This window comes from Homalodisca vitripennis, chromosome 4 (assembly GCF_021130785.1).
Source record: "Homalodisca vitripennis isolate AUS2020 chromosome 4, UT_GWSS_2.1, whole genome shotgun sequence".
NCBI lineage: Eukaryota > Metazoa > Arthropoda > Insecta > Hemiptera > Cicadellidae > Homalodisca > Homalodisca vitripennis.
This window is the reverse complement of record NC_060210.1, coordinates 62,393,658-62,413,810: the sequence shown is the minus strand read 5'-3', so window position 1 is coordinate 62,413,810 and position 20,153 is coordinate 62,393,658. Positions and strand designations below refer to the sequence as shown.

General features: G+C 36.0%; 1 protein-coding gene across 2 annotated transcripts in view; it reads right to left on the bottom strand.

Annotated features, from left to right (window-relative positions):
- Positions 1 to 20,153, bottom strand: part of LOC124359384 (hexokinase-1-like) — a 94,322-nt gene that overhangs the window by 46,736 nt on the left and 27,433 nt on the right. Inside the window, exon 1 of one of the 2 annotated variants that reach the window (XM_046812077.1) lies at positions 8,504 to 8,680. The exons of the other annotated variant lie outside the window; for it this stretch is intronic. The gene's annotated coding sequence lies outside the window, so the exon portion shown is untranslated. Of the gene's footprint in view, positions 1 to 8,503; positions 8,681 to 20,153 lie in introns of those variants that run through there. 2 annotated transcript variants of the gene reach the window in all.

Sequence of the window (20,153 nt, the reverse complement as noted above, 5' to 3'; positions counted from 1 at the left end):
AACGTCGCGTCGTACAGATTATGACTGGAGAAGAAAGTCGGTTAGGAAGACTTTAGGTATGTAACTAAAAGAATACCTCAACATATCATTATGAAATTAATTTTTCATTCCGGTGAAAACAACGAAAGTTTTACTGAACGTGTGATGAGGTTTCTATGGACCTCTTGTGAATTCTATCTTATAGACACTGAGGCTTTTACAACTAAAGTTGTATCAATGTCTACAGCTTTTATGAAAACTGTCTTGGAAATTACAATAAGTACCCATCGAGATCGCTTTACAACAACAGCGATTTGTGTTATTTTGTCTTACGATCTACATATCTCAAGTTCTGTATGAATTTAATATCTTTCAGGTGATTACGAAAATGGTAGATAAAGATGATAAAAAAGGACTTGATGGCCAAATCTGTTATCGCTTTGCATATCTCATACTGGATACGAGATTAATTTACACTGCCATTTTTAGCCCAGAGATTCTGCTACTGTACTTCTTATCGAGGAATAAAGTTAGACTAATCGCACATTTTGTTATCTCTATGAAAACACAGTGATTTCGCTGGGAAAAGGTTGACTGTAAATACATCTACTCGACGGTAGCTACAGTCTGTGTTAGATAGCAGACAGCACAGTTGTTTATATAGTAGTAGCAGCGATTCTGAAATAGCTAAGTTTTTTACTAGTAAAAAACTAACCTAACTAATAAAAATATTAAAATTCCCCATTTCTCCAATACACCCCCTTAGTATTATCCTGACTTTCTCCTTTTCCCATAGTCGTGTGCGATTGTACCTATATGTGTCCAGATCCATTACATCTTAGCTTGCTACGCGTTGTTGGCATCCGTGCTTTTCTGTAGCAAGGATATTTTGTTTATAAATAAATAACGTGGCTATTAAACGCAACAGTAAACGTCAGCACGTTCAGTGACACAGATATTGACTTGCTAACTTAAATAGCCAACAAATTTGTGTTATAGGAGTCTATACATGAAGCAGGTAATAATTCTAGAAACGTCAGCTTTCAGTGAAGACTGAAAAGGTTAAAAATAAAAAGTTAAGAGTATCGATAAAAAATGTCCGTTATTCTGGTACAAAGAGTACAAAAACGTTTATTAAAACACACATACATATCTTTACAAAGTCATATTACCATCAATTCATATATCGTCAATAAAAAACGTTAACAAGCAGAGGTAAGATATCTCGAATATCTCACAATTACACTCTAATTTTACTTAAAAATTCTAAACCGAATTTTAGGATCAGTTTACTCATAATACGTAACCTATTAACAAGAGCAGTATAAGAAAGAAATTAAAGATAGAAAAACTAATTAAATGTAGAATATAAAATTAACAATAATGTGCGATGCATAAATTTTAAAATCCGTTAATTTTTCGAATTTTCTTAATTAAAACATAATACACTGAACTGATTTTCACTTCGAAAACACGTACAGCAAACATAGCGCCTAAGACTTTAGCTACTTGACTAGATAAAACACAGTTACGTACCTCGTAAAGTTGTGTTCAATTTCTTCTCTCAAACATTTCCACAGCTTATATCGAAATGTACACACCTTGAACAACTGCTAGATTTTTCGGATTTATTGCATTAAATTTAACGGTGCATAAGTTTTAGATGATGATTTTTTATAAGGAACGTAAAATCAAGTAGAACAGTAGTAGGTCGGATAGTTCTCTCTTCCAAACCATAGAATCAATATAGTGTTACCAGGAAGAAGATCCAAACGTATTCCTAAATTTGGTCCAAAATCGGTTTAGTTTTGTGGTACGGTAGTCGACATATCTACGTACTTCAAATTGGATGAGATAGAGATGACAAAAATCGCAGTTGTACACATAAAGTAGCTATGGTGGTAAGGGTTTATTGAAGTTTGAAGGTGTAGCTTCTTCCTCTAGTCAGGTGCAAAATTACAATCAGGATGAGTCAATGAGAATACCTCTTTACCTAGATTACACTATATTTTGTAGTCTACGTATCTCTGATGTCGAAACTGTCTAAAGAACTCACTCTGAGCTACGTCGCTGGCTTTTTTTGGATCTCTTCTGACAAATATGACTCCAGATTCCAGGAGTCACAGTCTATTATGACAGCGCCAGATTTCAAAGGAAGATGAACTTGAGCTAAAATAAACATGCACATCGCAGTTATAGTAGTCATAACTATAACAGCCTTCCCACCAAGAGTAAACAAAAAAAGGAGAACTGATCATGGTTATTCCAATTTAAATATAATCACTATTCAAAAAAAATTAAAACTGTGTTTAACAATAATAAAACATTTTCCAGTAGTCAAAATATTTTAATTTTTAATTGTAAAGCATAAAATTGAGACATTTAAAAAAGAGTAACCACATATGTTACATCTTGGTTGGTAATTATTATCCTATAAATAAGTATCTTGAGTAAAAAAACTAACGTTCTTGACCTCTCTATCTCCCATGACCCTTTCATAAGATGATTGTTACTGTATCAAACGTGTATTGAACATGTACACCGAGGGCCGTGATAGTGATAGATCTGTATCGCATTTGACAGGTCATCAAACTACACTGCACCATATTAGTGATTCACAAAAAATCCAGTAAAGATAAAAGTTGGCTTATGGCCTTCTAACTTTAACAAAAGTAAGATAAACAAGAATCTGTTTAAACGTCGGAATAAATATAGCATACGTGGTTTGATGATGACAGGTTTACTTATTAAAATAGGCACTCTACTGATAGCGGGTATTTTGAGAGTAGGGTTTTATACGGGTAAACTTACCGTTATTTAATATCATGAAATACATTCTAAACGATAACTGCAGATGAAATAATAAGTCTAAAATATGAATTCATTTACAGTTCGAACTTTGAAATAGTCTCCAAAAATAACAAATTCAATATATGGAGAATATAACATATTAATTCATTATTGTAAAAAAACCTATACCATACAACTTCAAAATAGTTTTTTCTCGATGTGTACGCCTCGTGATGGGAGTAATGTTTCACTGAAACTCATAACCTGTTTTAGTTTTACTTTATCATAATCCAATTCCACTATTTTCAGAGCCATCTTGATTTTATAACATGACGAAACTGTTACTAAATGTGTCAGGAAAAGATTACATTTATAAATACTAATTTTGTATCTTAGCATACATTTTTAATTTACCCTGCACTTTTTATTTATTCACAGCTCATTAAGTAGTGAGGTTCATAATTAATAAAGGTTCATAATTTGAAGTTGTTTGATAAAGCAAAATCAAAGAGTACGATCAATTTTGGATTAAGTTAAAAACAAACTTGTAAACTAATAGTAATAAATTGTATAACTACTGCACATCAGGTAAGTGGGTGCATCAGCTTCGGATAGAATACTTTTTTTGAAATGTAAAGAAAATTTTGGTCATATACATTCACAGATTCCATTACTGTACAGACAGGAGAAATATTATTCCACAATTAGAGGTAAGAATTTTAAACAGAATATTGGGACATCTTATAGTCAGGTCCAAAGTCAAACTGTCGAAGACGAGGATATGAAATTTTTACAATATGTACGTAACATGTAACTAAAAGGAGAAACGTCTATTTTATTAATAAAAAAATTACTTGTGTAAAACAATTGCTAAAAGTCTTATTAAAAAATTATCTACAGTTATTATTATTTGGAGCTGATGATAAGATGGACTTAATCCCTACTTTAAACTCTTCTTGGAGTGATTACAATAATTTCTACTTTAATTGCCGTCAAAGAACTTGTCTTAAATGATTATGAATTTAAAAAAAAAAAAAATAATTTTCCTGTAAAAAATTGATTGCACCATTTTAATTTAAGTCGTTAGTAACATTTTATAATGTTAAATACACATTATTATTCCATAATTGAACTCTATGAAACAAAAAACACGAAATACAAATGAGACTCGTGTTTTGTTTTAATTGTCGTATTTCCATCTTCCATAAGATTCTCACAATTTCGATGGTGCATTTCTATAAAGGGTGACTCCGATAAAAATGTGCATTTTTTCAAGGTTGATAGAGGATGTGAATACAAACATTTTCCAATACACGTTGGGTCGTAAATGTTTCGTTTCCGAAAAAAATTGAAATTTTTTGAAACACAAGAGGAATGTAGGCCCTTTGACATTCGACCAGAAAACGCAAAGTTACTGTAACTAAATGTTTTTATTTTTAATTACAAATAAAATTACTACTTCATACAAAAAAGAATGTAAAAAAATAGTATTAGAAAAGTGTTAGAAAACCCTAGTAAGACAGTCGAAGACCTCAGCTTTGCACAGGCACAAACGGGAGAAATTATGAACACATGCTGTTATAATACCTTTTTTACATTCTTGTTCACATTTTGTGGTTTTATTTAAGTGTTATTACGATGGAGATAAAGTTTTATTTCACCAGCTTTGCGTTTCTGGCCGAACTCAAAGGGACACTAAATGTTGCCTATGCGAAGGCGTTTCACAGATTCTAGATTTTCCCGGAAACGAAACATTTGCAACAATCCCATGTGCATTAGACAAAAATGTTTGCATTCACATCCTATATCAACCCTGAAAAATGCATACTTTTATCGGAATCACCCTGTATTTATTTCTTCCCGTTTATCGATTCCTAAATTGGAATCTTTCTAATGAAATGCTATTTGTAACACATCGAGTAATTACTCTCACTCTCCTATTGTTTGAGTTCGTTCTAAGATAAACTTTATGGACAAAGTTAATTAATGATTTTTTATGGCTGCGATTTCAGTAGTCACGAAAATTGTTCTTATATCACGTATTTACGTCATACAGATAACGTTAAGATTATGTGGGACTTGCTTATATTCGTTGGTTATTCCTGAGACGAATAAACAATTATTGTGTCAGTAACGTCCTACAGTTTTATTTTTAAAAACGTCAACAATATGGACGATGTACGGGCAAGCAGTCCCAAACCTCCCTCTCATATTTCTAGTTGAGCATCGGTTCTTGTACAATCACATACGAGAGAAACTAACAATCCTTGACGAATCTTTCAAATACGAGATTTCTGAACCAGTGTTAAATTACGTATAAGACACGAAAGATCAAATAAGAATGATCTTTTCTATAAACAAGAGTCTTCAAATACTACATACAGGAGCAATAGGCCTTCAAAGTTAGTCTCGATCTATTTGAAACATTGGGAACGTTCTCTTCACATAAAGTAGCTATGATGAGAAGGGTTGATTCTATGTAAATGTTGAGTTAGGCTCCAATTCACCTTCCTCTTAGACGCAAGAGCTTAACTCAACATTCATATAGAATCAACCCTTCCTATCATAGTAATTGGGAAGGGTTGATTCTATGTAAATGTTCAGTTAGGCTCCAATTCACCTTCCTCTTAGACGCAAGAGCTTAACTCAACATTCATATAGAATCAACCCTTCCTACCATAGTAATTTATGTGCAGAAAACTCGGTTGCTCCATCGTACTCAGAGATCCTGTATATCACATCATAGTGCACCTGATGAGACAATGAGAATACCTCTTCACCTATATTACACTATATCTTGTTTTATAGGTTTCTCTGATGTCGAAACGGTGTAACGAGTTCTTTTTGAGCTTCTTCGTTGTCGCCTTTTTTGGTTCTCTTCGGACGAACATGACTCTAAATATCAGGAGTCAAAACTGATAAAGCGTCATTCCACACAGAAGGGGAATTGGAGCTTAACTCAACATTCACAATGGGAACGTGTATTTACAAATGAGATTCATATTACTACAGGATTATAAATATTATTGTGTTAAGAATTTAATAATTACTATGTTGTTACAGCCCCTCCCATTATCGTTAAACTATTGTGTAGTAATACCACTAATCTGAAGTAAGAAGCTTACCAAGCACATACCCAACCAACAATTAAGATTTGTGTTAGAACGAAGATGCTACTACGTGCTTATATTCAGATGATATTAGCGGAGAAGACGAGTTTGGGGCTGAGGTCTTCTAAATCATGAGAAAATATGATTCTAAACGATGAGAAAATGTGGAGTGATAGTAACGCCTCACTAGCATGGCTGGATAGCCACTGAACGGAGAAACGCTCTGACATCAACATGGCCGTGATAGTCTCGCCCCTAACGGTTACAGAACGAAACGTAATTTACTTTCTGGATAGTCCTCGTAATATGTCTACAACCATGACGTGGGACAAAATTTTCAACGGACAAAGATTAAATCTATGGCCACATGACGATAAGGCATCGTACATCTCTTTGAGCAGTAACTGAATTTTTCCTTACCATTAAAACAGCTCTTCAATAATCTAAAAAATTTAAATTTTTCTGAGAGTACGAATCTCTTTCTCCATCTCAACTGGATGTGCTTTCCGCCATTTCTGTGTTGTTGGCCTTACTACCTCCAGTTTCTTGACCATAGTGCATACGTTTTTAAATTAAAACGGTTTAAACCCACTTGTAAATTTTTACTGACCTCCCGACAATCGAACCCATGACACGATTCGATGACCGCAAACCTTACCTCTCGATTACGGCGAAGGTTAAAAAAACCTGAAGGTCTACTTTTACTGTTTAACGGGTCTACATAATCCGCTTGCTTCGAACATCCCGCATATTCTTTCCTCGAATTTCACCTATTATTCATTTGTACATAGTGCTCTGGATTGCATAATTAAACGTAAGCGTTATCTTGCAAGGTCTTCTTATGGTGCATATGGAAACGGACTGTTTTCAAATAGGCAGTGCAAGTCTAATTAACGAAATAAAATATATTATTGTTCTACAAAGTAAGATCCAAACGTACCATTTGATAGAACATTTTTCGATAATGTATACCACTCACGTGGTGGATATCCACTTAAATACAGGTTTCTTACTAGATCGGATAATCATCTGTAACTGATTTTATAGATTTTACGTAAGCCGCTAGCGGCCAAACGTAGATGTTTCAACAACATCCGTCAGTGGTTAAGCGAGTACGACCACTTGAAAGGTACACTTGCCATAAGCCGAAAGCAGCAAACATTTTGAATTTCAATAGGCATCAGGTGTATTATATCAGTTATAAAAACTTTACAAGGTACTCAATATTTTTAAATTTGTATAACAATTCCAACGGTACTTTTTCCGACGAAATCCGTCAACGCATAAGCGAGCACGGCCACTTTAAAGATACGCTTGCAGAAGCCGGGAGCGCCAAACATGTCCCAGTTGAGAGGTATCAGTTGTTTGTTGCTGTGTACAAACAATTTCCAATTTATGAAGATTGTGTACAAATATTTTTGTTATTGTGCATAGTGACATCAGTTAATAATATTAATTATATTTGAACTAAATGTTCGGCTTGATTCAACTGTGTACACGCTTGAGTGTTATAATGTTTACGACTACTATTATTAATTGAGATTTATTTTGAAGGAGTGAAAGAGATGATTTACAAATAAGGATTTAAAAAACATCGACGAGGTTCCTTGAATTTTTATGAAATATTGTATTTACTTATTTTAAGATGCTACAAATTTCCTGGCGCAGGTGTTTCAACATAATATATTTGTGCCACGTACAGATTACACTTCCAGGATAGGTAAACAAGGAAAACAAACAACACGCTATCGCACATCCTACGCTAGTTAGCTAATCAATCGTAAAAAAAGTATTGAGTATCAATAAGGTTTTCGTTAATTTAACGAAATTATAAAGAATATTCTATTTTACAAACTTTCCAAACCGTGCGAATTGTTTGCTACTTTGGACGTTTTATGACAACAAATTATATAGATTCTCTGTGAGGGCGTCCAATAATGTACATATCTGAATTTGAACATTCACGAGATCTAAGAGTTTATGAACTTCATTGTTTGAGGCAAGCGGGTTGAAGGTACCAAAGACAATGATTATTCCTTGTTTACCAGAGAAACTCACTATCCAATAACTCCTGCTTGCGAATATTGCAGGTTAATCATCGTTACTTGCGTGATACTAACTAAATACATCAAGATCCATTAAAAATGGTGTACATTTAATTAAATTGGACTTGTGTTATTTGTAATGTAAGACAATAGATTAATGTGATTCTTAAAATTATTGTTTAGTCTAATTTTTGTAAAACTATATTCTTTATTTTTTAAGATGAACATTTTTGGAAATAAAACCTTGGCATTCAAAGCAGAGAAACTGAGTTTGACTTATTTTTTGACTAATAATTTTATTATCGTTTTAATTATTCTGCAAGTACCAAGTACCGATCAATGGACCATAAGTAGATGTCTTTTAAAGTATAAAAGAGTAAGAAGAAGTATATTATTAACTATTATTGTAAGTGAAAAACTAAGTATCAATCATTATTGACATTATAAGTTAAAATTAATAGGCTAGTGACCTCCAATAAAATAAATGGAAAGCGAAAAACAAGTACCTGATTGGGTCAAGTTTAATACAAATACCAAAAATTAAAGGAATTTCAGAAAATTCATGTCAAACTGGCATACCTTGAATTGGATAAAATAGTCCAGAAGTAGACCTACGGTGGTGAATAGTGGTGTCGATGTGCTGATAGGCGTGCTACACTTGGTACTGAACTTGTACTGCTGTACTGACCCCACCACAGTGACTGGCGCTAGCGCTGGTACATCGTGAGATGACCCCTCCTCCCCCTCCCGCGCTAGCGCGGTAGTTACAGCGCTATCAGCTGTCTCTTGATAACAATTAGCAAGTCGCGATGTAGCAGTCGCAAGGTTAACTAACAACTGGACTAATTTATCACACCGCCAGGCGCCGCGGCGCGCTCTGCGTTGTGCTGTCTCAGCACTGAACTAGTTCAGCAGTTTGGCACAAGTACGCTTGTTTGGTACATGTCAAGTTCTCTGACTAACTGTTTATTAACAAACAGTTCTTAATTAAAAATATAGGTCTACGTCACCTTATCGACAGCCAGCCACCCCGAGGACCTCCGTGAGAAGACGTATATTTTATGTATTAATGTTAGGTTACATTTAAAAAACGTATACACTTAATTTAACAGTTGAGAATCGAATTTCCTTTCCTTTTAGCTTAATTCTTCGATATTCTTGAGTATTTGTAATCTGTAAAATAAATAACAATCAAAAGAATTCATTTAATTACTACTTAAACTGATTAGTGATCAATATTTATTATTTTTAATGTTAGACATTACGTCTAGTGAATCCGTGCGCCATAAGGTCGTTTAGTGACAGAACTGATTCGAATTTAAACCCTTTAAGGTGGTACAATAAGTTTTTGCTAGTAAAAATTTATATTTATTTTTATTGCTCAACTTTTTTAAAGTTATTGACGTAACTTCTCTGTAGGCAGAAAAGAAAAGAAAATTATTTTCAAAAAAATTACTGGCTTTTAAACAAGATATTTTCGTGTAAAGAAATGTATTAAAAAATGTTTAAAACATAAAATCATGTCCTTATTGCCTTTCACGTATATACTGCAAAAACATTTATATCCTTAACTTCAACAGGGTTTCTTAGGGCCTAGTTGTAAATGTCCCAAAATTCCTATCACGCCGTAAAAAGCTGATTCTCTAAAATAAAACAAAAAATCCCAACCGAAAACCGATTGCGCCATCACTGTCGATCTATCAGCACCCTCTTATTTTTACTGTGTTAGTTAGAATACATTGATATCTATTCAATATAGGCAGTCGATGTACTAGTAATATGAAAATTATAGCTCCTCAAACGGAAAATGAAGTAGAGTTAGATGAACTTAAGACATAAGTTACCAACTGAATTATTAAATTATGTTAAAATGCAAAACTCTTAATAACAATACAAAAACTCTAAGAATCAAATCTATAAAATATATTGTAAAAATTTTAAAAATAATATTGATGAAATAAGGAATTATTTGGGAGAATTTTCAACAGATAATCCAATCGTCATCGCCAGAGCAGTGCAAATTGGATTGTAATGATCAGAATTAAAAACATCCAAATAAAGCTATTGGCGAGTGCTGATTATTGGTAAATATCCCCACCCATCCTTTTGGTATTTCTGACTCTATTTTTACCCTAGATTTCTGATACGCCCTGTACTTTGAAACAGCTTAAGATATTTCTAATGTAATCATTATGTAGGCTATACTTTTGGATATATAGGATTATTTTTATCTTTTAAAGAACCCAGTTTAAATTAGAAAATATCTCGAGTCTAAACTTTATTTTGGTTAAGAGCTTTTTAAAATAATGATGAATTTAGGAATAAATATACTGGTAAAATTAAAGTTAAAAAAATAATATTTCTGAGACGTACGAGTGTGCAGCTTATGTAAGATAGCATACAATTTCTGAATGATTAAGTTATACTAAAGTATAAGAGTATACTAATGTTAGTATCCAAAACAACAGCCGACTGATAATGATGACGGTGTCGTTGGTGCACAGGGCAATAAAGTACCTTGTTGACATATCACTGAAACGAATTGCCAGAAGAAACATTCTATTTGATCGATAAAAGTAACATATACGAAAAGTAACGTGTGTGTGTGTGTGTGTGTGTGTGTGTGTCTGTGTCTGTCCTGTCTGTCCTGTCTGTCCTGTCTGTCTGTCCTGTCTGTCTGTCCTGTCTGTCCTGTCTGTCCTGTCTGTCCTGTCTGTCCTGTCTGTCCTGTCTGTCCTGTCTGTCCTGTCTGTCCTGTCTGTCCTGTCTGTCCTGTCTGTCCTGTCTGTCCTGTCTGTCCTGTCTGTCCTGTCTGTCCTGTCTGTCCTGTCTGTCCTGTCTGTCCTGTCTGTCCTGTCTGTCCTGTCTGTCCTGTCTGTCCTGTCTGTCCTGTCTGTCCTGTCTGTCCTGTCTGTCCTGTCTGTCCTGTCTGTCCTGTCTGCCCTGTCTGTCCTGTCTGCCCTGTCTGCCCTGTCTGCCTGTCTGCCCTGTCTGCCCTGTCTGCCCTGTCTGCCCTGTCTGCCCTGTCTGCCCTGTCTGCCCTGTCTGCCCTGTCTGCCCTGTCTGCCCTGTCTGCCCTGTCTGCCCTGTCTGCCCTGTCTGCCCTGTCTGCCCTGTCTGCCCTGTCTGCCCTGTCTGCCCTGTCTGCCCTGTCTGTCCTGTCTGTCCTGTCTGTCCTGTCTGTCCTGTCTGTCCTGTCTGTCCTGTCTGTCCTGTCTGTCCTGTCTGTCCTGTCTGTCCTGTCTGTCCTGTCTGTCCTGTCTGTCCTGTCTGTCCTGTCTGTCCTGTCTGTCCTGTCTGTCCTGTCTGTCCTGTCTGTCCTGTCTGTCCTGTCTGTCCTGTCTGTCCTGTCTGTCCTGTCTGTCCTGTCTGTCCTGTCTGTCCTGTCTGTCCTGTCTGTCCTGTCTGTCCTGTCTGTCCTGTCTGTCCTGTCTGTCCTGTCTGTCCTGTCTGTCCTGTCTGTCCTGTCTGTCCTGTCTGTCCTGTCCTGTCCTGTCCTGTCCTGTCCTGTCCTGTCCTGTCCTGTCCTGTCCTGTCCTGTCCTGTCCTGTCCTGTCCTGTCCTGTCCTGTCCTGTCCTGTCCTGTCCTGTCCTGTCCTGTCCTGTCCTGTCCTGTCCTGTCCTGTCCTGTCCTGTCCTGTCCTGTCCTGTCCTGTCCTGTCCTGTCCTGTCCTGTCCTGTCCTGTCCTGTCCTGTCCTGTCCTGTCCTGTCCTGTCCTGTCCTGTCCTGTCCTGTCCTGTCCTGTCCTGTCCTGTCCTGTCCTGTCCTGTCCTGTCCTGTCCTGTCCTGTCCTGTCCTGTCCTGTCCTGTCCTGTCCTGTCCTGTCCTGTCCTGTCCTGTCCTGTCCTGTCCTGTCCTGTCCTGTCCTGTCCTGTCCTGTCCTGTCCTGTCCTGTCCTGTCCTGTCCTGTCCTGTCCTGTCCTGTCCTGTCCTGTCCTGTCTGTCCTGTCTGTCCTGTCTGTCCTGTCTGTCCTGTCTGTCCTGTCTGTCCTGTCTGTCCTGTCTGTCCTGTCTGTCCTGTCTGTCCTGTCTGTCCTGTCTGTCCTGTCTGTCCTGTCTGTCCTGTCTGTCCTGTCTGTCCTGTCTGTCCTGTCTGTCCTGTCTGTCCTGTCTGTCCTGTCTGTCCTGTCTGTCCTGTCTGTCCTGTCTGTCCTGTCTGTCCTGTCTGTCCTGTCTGTCCTGTCTGTCCTGTCTGTCCTGTCTGTCCTGTCTGTCCTGTCTGTCCTGTCTGTCCTGTCTGTCCTGTCTGTCCTGTCCTGTCCTGTCTGTCCTGTCCTGTCCTGTCCTGTCCTGTCCTGTCCTGTCCTGTCCTGTCCTGTCCTGTCCTGTCCTGTCCTGTCCTGTCCTGTCCTGTCCTGTCCTGTCCTGTCCTGTCCTGTCCTGTCCTGTCCTGTCCTGTCCTGTCCTGTCCTGTCCTGTCCTGTCCTGTCCTGTCCTGTCCTGTCCTGTCCTGTCCTGTCCTGTCCTGTCCTGTCCTGTCCTGTCCTGTCCTGTCCTGTCCTGTCCTGTCCTGTCCTGTCCTGTCCTGTCCTGTCCTGTCCTGTCCTGTCCTGTCCTGTCCTGTCCTGTCCTGTCCTGTCCTGTCCTGTCCTGTCCTGTCCTGTCCTGTCCTGTCCTGTCCTGTCCTGTCCTGTCCTGTCCTGTCCTGGTGAAACATGGTGAAATGTTCTGGAAGTGAATTTAATGTCAAGATCTTAATACAGCATTGGTTCACGGTATGTAGAACTATTAGTTCTAGATACTATTATATAAGTCAATTACAATTCCCATTACAACATTGATTTGTATACATGTTTTGCAAAAACAGTATAAATAGAGAAAACACGTTTGAGAGATAAAAATATAACGATGACAACACTAATTTCATACAGCAGTGGCTCATTCGTAGTCATCTCTCATTCCAGCATGTTCTCAATAACACATGAAATTAAAATGGATTAGAAATTTCAATGTTCTGAAAAATCTTTAAAAAACCCGATGAGCGAATTCTGCTGGAGCCACTAGCTTCGATGGAGTTAACATGGTCCTAGAGTTTTTGTAATCTTGTTTCACCTAGTATTTCTAAAACCTTTACTAGCGGATATTTTAACAATGGCCTTTTTCTTTTCCACATAATTGGATCTCTCATAGGTAATTGCGCTAAAACACTTGTTTATTCGACAAAAGCAACAAACAGATAGCAATCGCTTCAGTAAAATTACTTCGGCAGCAATCATTTTCAGCAACAATCACTTCACGAAACATTTACTATCATCGCGTATCTGATAAGTTTTCTTTTATGGCTCTACAAAAGCCACTAATATTCCACGTTAATGTTATTACACATACAAGCAAGATGCCTGCCGTAACTGACGTTTCCTCAAACAAATACATTTGGATCAACCTCAAACAATAACAGTGATACGAATAGTTGTCTGGTTAACGTGTGGTCACATTATTAATATAAATGTCGTTCAGGCTTTATTCCGATGGGCGATCACCTGCAACGGTTACGGTTTTCTACTTCTTCATCTTCTTTTTTTTAATAGTTAAAGAAAGGCCGATCTCCTTTTTTTTCTTCTTTCTCTGCATTCAAGAAGTGTACCTTTAAAGAGTATGACAGTAAAGTTTAAAAAAAATTACTCAACCCAAAATCGATTGAACCACCTTAAGCCTTATTCTGCCGGTTCTCTCGGTGGAACTGATAAACAAACTGTTATGCTATGGCTACAAATAGGATTTAACCCGCGCTGTCCCTTATGCAGATCCAAAGTCCGACTTCTTAGACCATGCGGCAATCGCCTCTCCGTACTTCAACAAACTAGATTGTAGCTTTTCTGAGGATCTCCTAAACACGCAGTTCAACTATACAGATCACCTGCTCTCATTCTGTAAATACAATTCTTTACCACCTGATATGGTTTTTTAAGAGATAAATAACAGTGGACCAATTTCAACATCTCAATAGGACTTGCAAATCAGTAGGAAGTTGAGGCTTTATTGCAATGCACATATGCTCATATATCAGTTACAATGTACTTTTTTTTTAATTAAGTTCATATTTTAGATAAACTAATGTGAAGCTGTCACTTAGAGGACAAACGGTTTCTTACCACGGGTTCAGAAGAAATCTGGAAAGCCGAGATAACCTCGCTCGCTTGTGTAATGGTACAAGTTACAAGGTCTGACTGCGACTAATAAATTATGATATTCAAGGTTGCGTTAACAACAATAAATCACGACTCGATAACCGATAAATATCTGGTTCATATGCAAATAATTGGTTGCGTTGAATCATTCCAGAATGTTCTTTTTAATTAAAGGCTATTTTCATGTACCAATTTGCCATCGGTGATAATTTATATTCGTGTAATTGAAGTTGATTAATTGCATAGCGTGGTAATTGAGAGTTCCCATTTGGTGTATTATAATTGACCAATAAACAAGAAACATAAAAGAATTCGTCATGAACTAGAAAATAAAAACATATCATTGTGTTAATTGTATATAAACATAACAGTAGTAACAACGGCATAAATCGATCTTTCAGGTGAGCATTCTACACTACGCAACTAAAATACTGTAGAATGACCGAATGGTCTAATGCCTGAGAAACAATGAACGCCCTGGGTAGTCTGGTGGTTTGCGCATTCAAACGAACAGGCGCCGACTGCGGTAGCGGTAAATTCACATTATCCTTATTAGACATAAATGTTTTAAATGGTGATTTACAAATTTACGCACTCAATATAATGACTAGATCTCCAGAACAGATCCAAATATACAATAAAAGGAAGGTGAACTGGAGCTGAGCTCAACCATTCATATTGAATCAACCCTTCCTACGATACCTACGTCAAAGCGATGTATAGCTTCGTTTTGAGCCTTTCCGTTCCGTCCTTTTTTTGGATCTCTTCAGACTAACATGACTCCAGATTCCAGGAGTCAAGTCTGTGACAGCGTCAGATACCAGGCGCTTCAGTAAGAGGAAGGTGAACTGGAGCTAACTCAACATTCAAATTGAATCAACCCTTTCCACCATGCCTATGTGTAAACAGTCTAAGCACACGTCTTAAAAGATTGACTGAAACAAATTCTGAAACATTTACTATCATCCTGTTTCAGATAAGTGTATATAACGCGCCGCTAATATTCTAGGTTAATGTTATTCCACATACGAGATGGCTGCCGTAACGTCTCCTCAAGCAATAACTGACTATTAGAGTAGTAACGGTGAGCTAGGATGGTTGTACTGTTGAAATGTATTCACATTATAAAGGCATTTCACGCCCAGGCTTCATTTTAAAGGACCCCAGTTCATTACTTCTAAAATACATTTTTTTAAAGAATAATGTATTTTAGAAAGAATAATGTTTTTTTAAAGAATAATGTATTTTATAAAGAATAATGTCATAACCGATGTTGATCTCCTTTTAAGCTTTATTTTGCCCTACTCCTCGGCCACTGGCCTGAGCGAGAATCTTATCAAACTGAATAAAGAGGAAAGTCGGTGCAGTATAAGGTCGGTGGTACTGATAAAAAGTGTTACGATCACATACAGGATTTGAACCCACGCTATCTCTCAGTCAGATCCAAAGTCCGACACCTTAGACCATGTGGCAATCTTCTCTCCGTACTTCATCGCTCGTCCAGACGATCACTAGACGGTACGTCTCCCGGTGCCCAGTGTTTTCACTATATAGTGTCCATCCTTTCTTCCTGTGTTTCCTGTTGCGTGTCCTCATTATAAAGAATACTTCGTTCAAATTATCACTCAACGGGCGATCACTCGGCTACCATATATACCCACACCATGCAAATGTCACTCGTTCGGACAAACGCTCAGAGAGACAATCGCACCGTTTCCGTGTGTTCTCATATGATATTGCTCGACCGCATCAATCAACGGGCGATCACTCGATAACCGTGTATTCATTATAGCCATAAGATACCGCTCGTCGTATATTTAGAGGAGGATCTAGTCGTAATAAGTCGTAATAATTTAATAAGTTCATAATGTCATTCACCTCACGTCTGCTCAAGGCGAGTTGTCTGCCGTCTTTGTACTCTGAGGCAGGCCTGTGAACGCAGTTTGTGGGATACGGGTTGCAGGAATTACGCTGCATCAGGGAACTTCACATGTGAGGGTTAAGCGAATTAAAATACGTATTAATGTGGTTACCACCTCCTAAGCTATAATTCCTTTTCCCTCCATTGGTCTTTTTAAAGGTCTGTTTCCAGTTATATCCTTTCAATATAATAAAAGTAGGTTATCTTTCATCCGCATTGGTTGAGCGCTAGCGAAACCTATGACTAAAAGGGATTTGACAATTCATTTCTGTTTATCTATCTGCACTATACCTTGAAAATTAACTGACATATAGACTTGATATTTTGCATTCCTTATTACAGACAACATTATTTCGATGGTAGTAAAAAGTCACTTTATTGGATTTGGCTGAGCTTTAGCGATTATTCTTACATTGCTCTTATGAGTAACTATGATGGCAGTAGCAAGTGATTTTAACAAGTGGCATATTAATTAACACATGTAGCCTAAATATCCGAACACATCCAACATTATATTTTGTTGTCTTTTATTTACAAGTAGAAATAATACAGTGGAAAATAAATGTTAAAAGTGAGAAAATTTGATTCCAGCGCACTCCCGAGTTGCCTGCTCTCACTAGCTCGCCGGATCTTTTATTATTTAAATTCTTTTATTATAAAACTTGTATGGAACCTAACAAAATTAATAAAAGTGTGGATATATCATGTGGCAAGATATCTCATAATTTTATTTCTAGAATGTAAAATTTGCATGAAACTTCATTTCTGCAAAGACAAGAATAAGTTATATGACAGTACATGATAACCGTGGAATTTAGCTTATAACCTTTGAAGCCTCACTCAGTAGGCTGAGTCAATTTATCTTTTGTCTGAGGAGAAGGGATCCTAATCACTCCTTTTCTGTATTATTGCTTGCCACTCCACCTGCCCACAGGACATCCCGAGAAATAAATAAGCTATAGACGTACGTCTACCTTGTCTTAATTACTGAACAGTATGCGGTAGGAGTTTGCGAAAACGTACTTCATAGGTTCACGTCCAAACGTGAAGAGGAAAAGTTAATAGTCTAAAATACCCCATGGCCATTTCCTCGTTGTAATTACAGGTAATGCATACTCTATATAATCGTGTGTGTGTGTATATATATATATATATATATATATATATATATATATATATATATATATATATATATATAATAGATATTGAAGAATAATATGACAAGACATAAATGTAAAAATACATTTACACCATTTTCACCAGACCTTATAATTTGTTTCGCTATTAAATTTCATTCATAGAAGTTTGCGAAATTCATTTTCCGAATTCCGAAATTCCTTTTGGAGTCCAAGGCTTTCTACTCTGTTGATGAATTCATGTCAAGCCGCTGGGATATTGAGATTGCTGGATCTGAGGTCAATGCGATTGTGACCTGAATGATTGTAAGAATTGTGAGTATGAGGTTGTGTGAATGTGTGGATGAACTCGTGTAAATTGACTTAAACTATTGACGATTGCGATACGATGTAAAACTTGTTAAAGAATGCAATAAAGAGATTATTGTTATTATTCATTAGGACAACAATCTCCAAAAAGTCTGAAATTATACTCTTGGCTCAGCCAATACTCTAAGTTAATAGTTAATATTATTGTAGTCAATAGTCAATATTCCTACTGTTTCGCGCTCATATTAGGGCGGTCTCTTGAACCAGCGGCACTGGCGGCCATTTTATTAACCCCTACCAACATTTAAAACGCAAAGCTCTTTTACACCATTTATTTGTGATCGTATGATTATGATGGTTACCAATTATATATTTAAAATAAGACAACCATAATGAAAATAAAATAATTATTATCAAGAGGTTAACATTATTTTTATGTGGTAAACTCAAGGTCATTTCACTGCAGTCCGCTCTTAAGAGCCAGTTGTACTTATGGTAATATTGATCCTTCTTCATCTTGAGTCCTATAAGAACAATGTTACACCTCATTTGAATCTCTTATTTTTGGCAGTACAATTATTGGAGGAGCTCTTAAAAAATTTGATTAATACCCAATAATCACCCAAAAATATTTTACATTTTTTCGATATTTTTATTGAGTTTTCAAAAAAAATGTTTTATTGCTTTTACATTATTGCTGAAATAATCAAAAAGTATACGCCTGACAAGAAACACGGAAAACTAGTGGATGAATATTATACCTTTAAAATGAGACAACGACCACAATTCTAGTTCCAAAAATAAGACCTCCATTGCTTGAGGAACAGCGCTATTCTTATTATTCATATGGAGGAAATTTCAAGGTCGTTTGCCACACCCTGCTCTTAATTATACCATATTTATAACTATCACAGATAACCTTGAGTTTTATATATATATATATATATATATATATATATATATATATATATATATATATATATATATGAGACAAGACATTAAATTTAAAAATACATTTACACCATGTTCACCAGACCTTATAATTTGTTACGCTATTAAATTTTATTAACTAGGATAACATATATATATATATATATATATATACATATATATATACATATATATATATATATATATATATATATATATATATATATATATATATATACAAAAACACATACGAATTTTATCAATTTATATATTTGAAAATGTTACAATATTATTGTACCTCGATATGACTTGTTGAAGTGATCAAAGATTTTGCATTGGTTTATATAAACGTCTCACATGTTTATATCTTGCGTAATAACTTTATTTGTACATTATATGGGGGCCTATTACCGTTATTAGATAGTTTCTTACCTTAGAACAATACTGCCTATTTTTTTAAACAATTCAATGATTAATAATAAATATGTAATTGGTTTTTAAACAAAAAGAAAAGTACCACACTTGCAATTACAATACAGCAAAATGAAGAAATACAAGTCTTTAAATGTTATATAACAACTATTCAAACCAAAACGTATTCTACACAATTCTATAAAAGACTGAGGATTGTATTTACTAGTATTATGACTGATAAGTTGGCAATCCAGTAAGATATTGATAGACAGATTGACTGTTTTAAATAATTGGTGCGGAAAGGAAAGCACTAAACCGATTGTAAAGTAGAGAACTGGAGTGGATAGGATATTCAAAGCAAATACATGTATACAATGAGATTGTGTTTACTGTCTTTGTGTGTCTATTGGTTGTGTATGTAACTGTGCAAGATGAGAGAGTGAAATATTTTATGTGGTATTGAATTATAAACTGTAATTTATAGTGTTTTATAACTTGTAAGAGAATAGTAGTCTGTATTAAATTCTTAGCACTAGCCTGTGCTTCTAGTTTTCAAAATATTACGATCTGGGCTAAGGTATTATTAAAATCCCGGAAAATGTTTATTGTTAAATATCAAATTTTAAATACAGTTCTAAGGAACCTATTCTCTGCTGTTCAGATATTGGGAAACCAAGGTGAATGTTACATAATTTCTTAATGTGAACGTGGATTAAAGAATTAAATATTGCAAATTGACACTCACATCAAAATCACAAGTGTACTTAAAGGGACTATCTTAAAACGTGGAGTGCTAATGAATCTTAATCGTTCATAAATAATCTAAAGCACCTTATTTTGCTGCTCAATTGCACCTGGTAATGTTGTAACACTCAGACTGCATGAAAATAGAGAACTCATCCACATGCAATGTAACCATTTGCAAGACGTCTCATAAGTGTACATGTATGAGATTAAGACATGTATTGTGTAATCATCCAAAATGAGCAAGTGTAGGTATATAATTATTCAAACATATTCAAAAATTTAAAAAAATAATATGGCTATTTATTTACTAATTATTATAATTTTTGTTTACAAAAAGCAACGTATATTAGCATTATTTAAAACATTTAAATCCTTCATAACCACTTAATTATAAACATCAAATACACTCTATTCACAAACTATACTCGTATATTTATATCTTTCGCAAGTTACGGTCTGGTGTGGATGTGTTATCCTTAGAGAGAGTAGGCCTAATAGTGCAGAAAAGATGAAGGGACTGATTAACCAGTAAACTCTATTTCAGTTTTTGATGTAAACTACTTTTGACATAATACAGTGAACAAGCAGGTTAGAAATAATAACGTAGGACCCTTGAAAGCGTCTCAGTGTGATTGTGATCTGC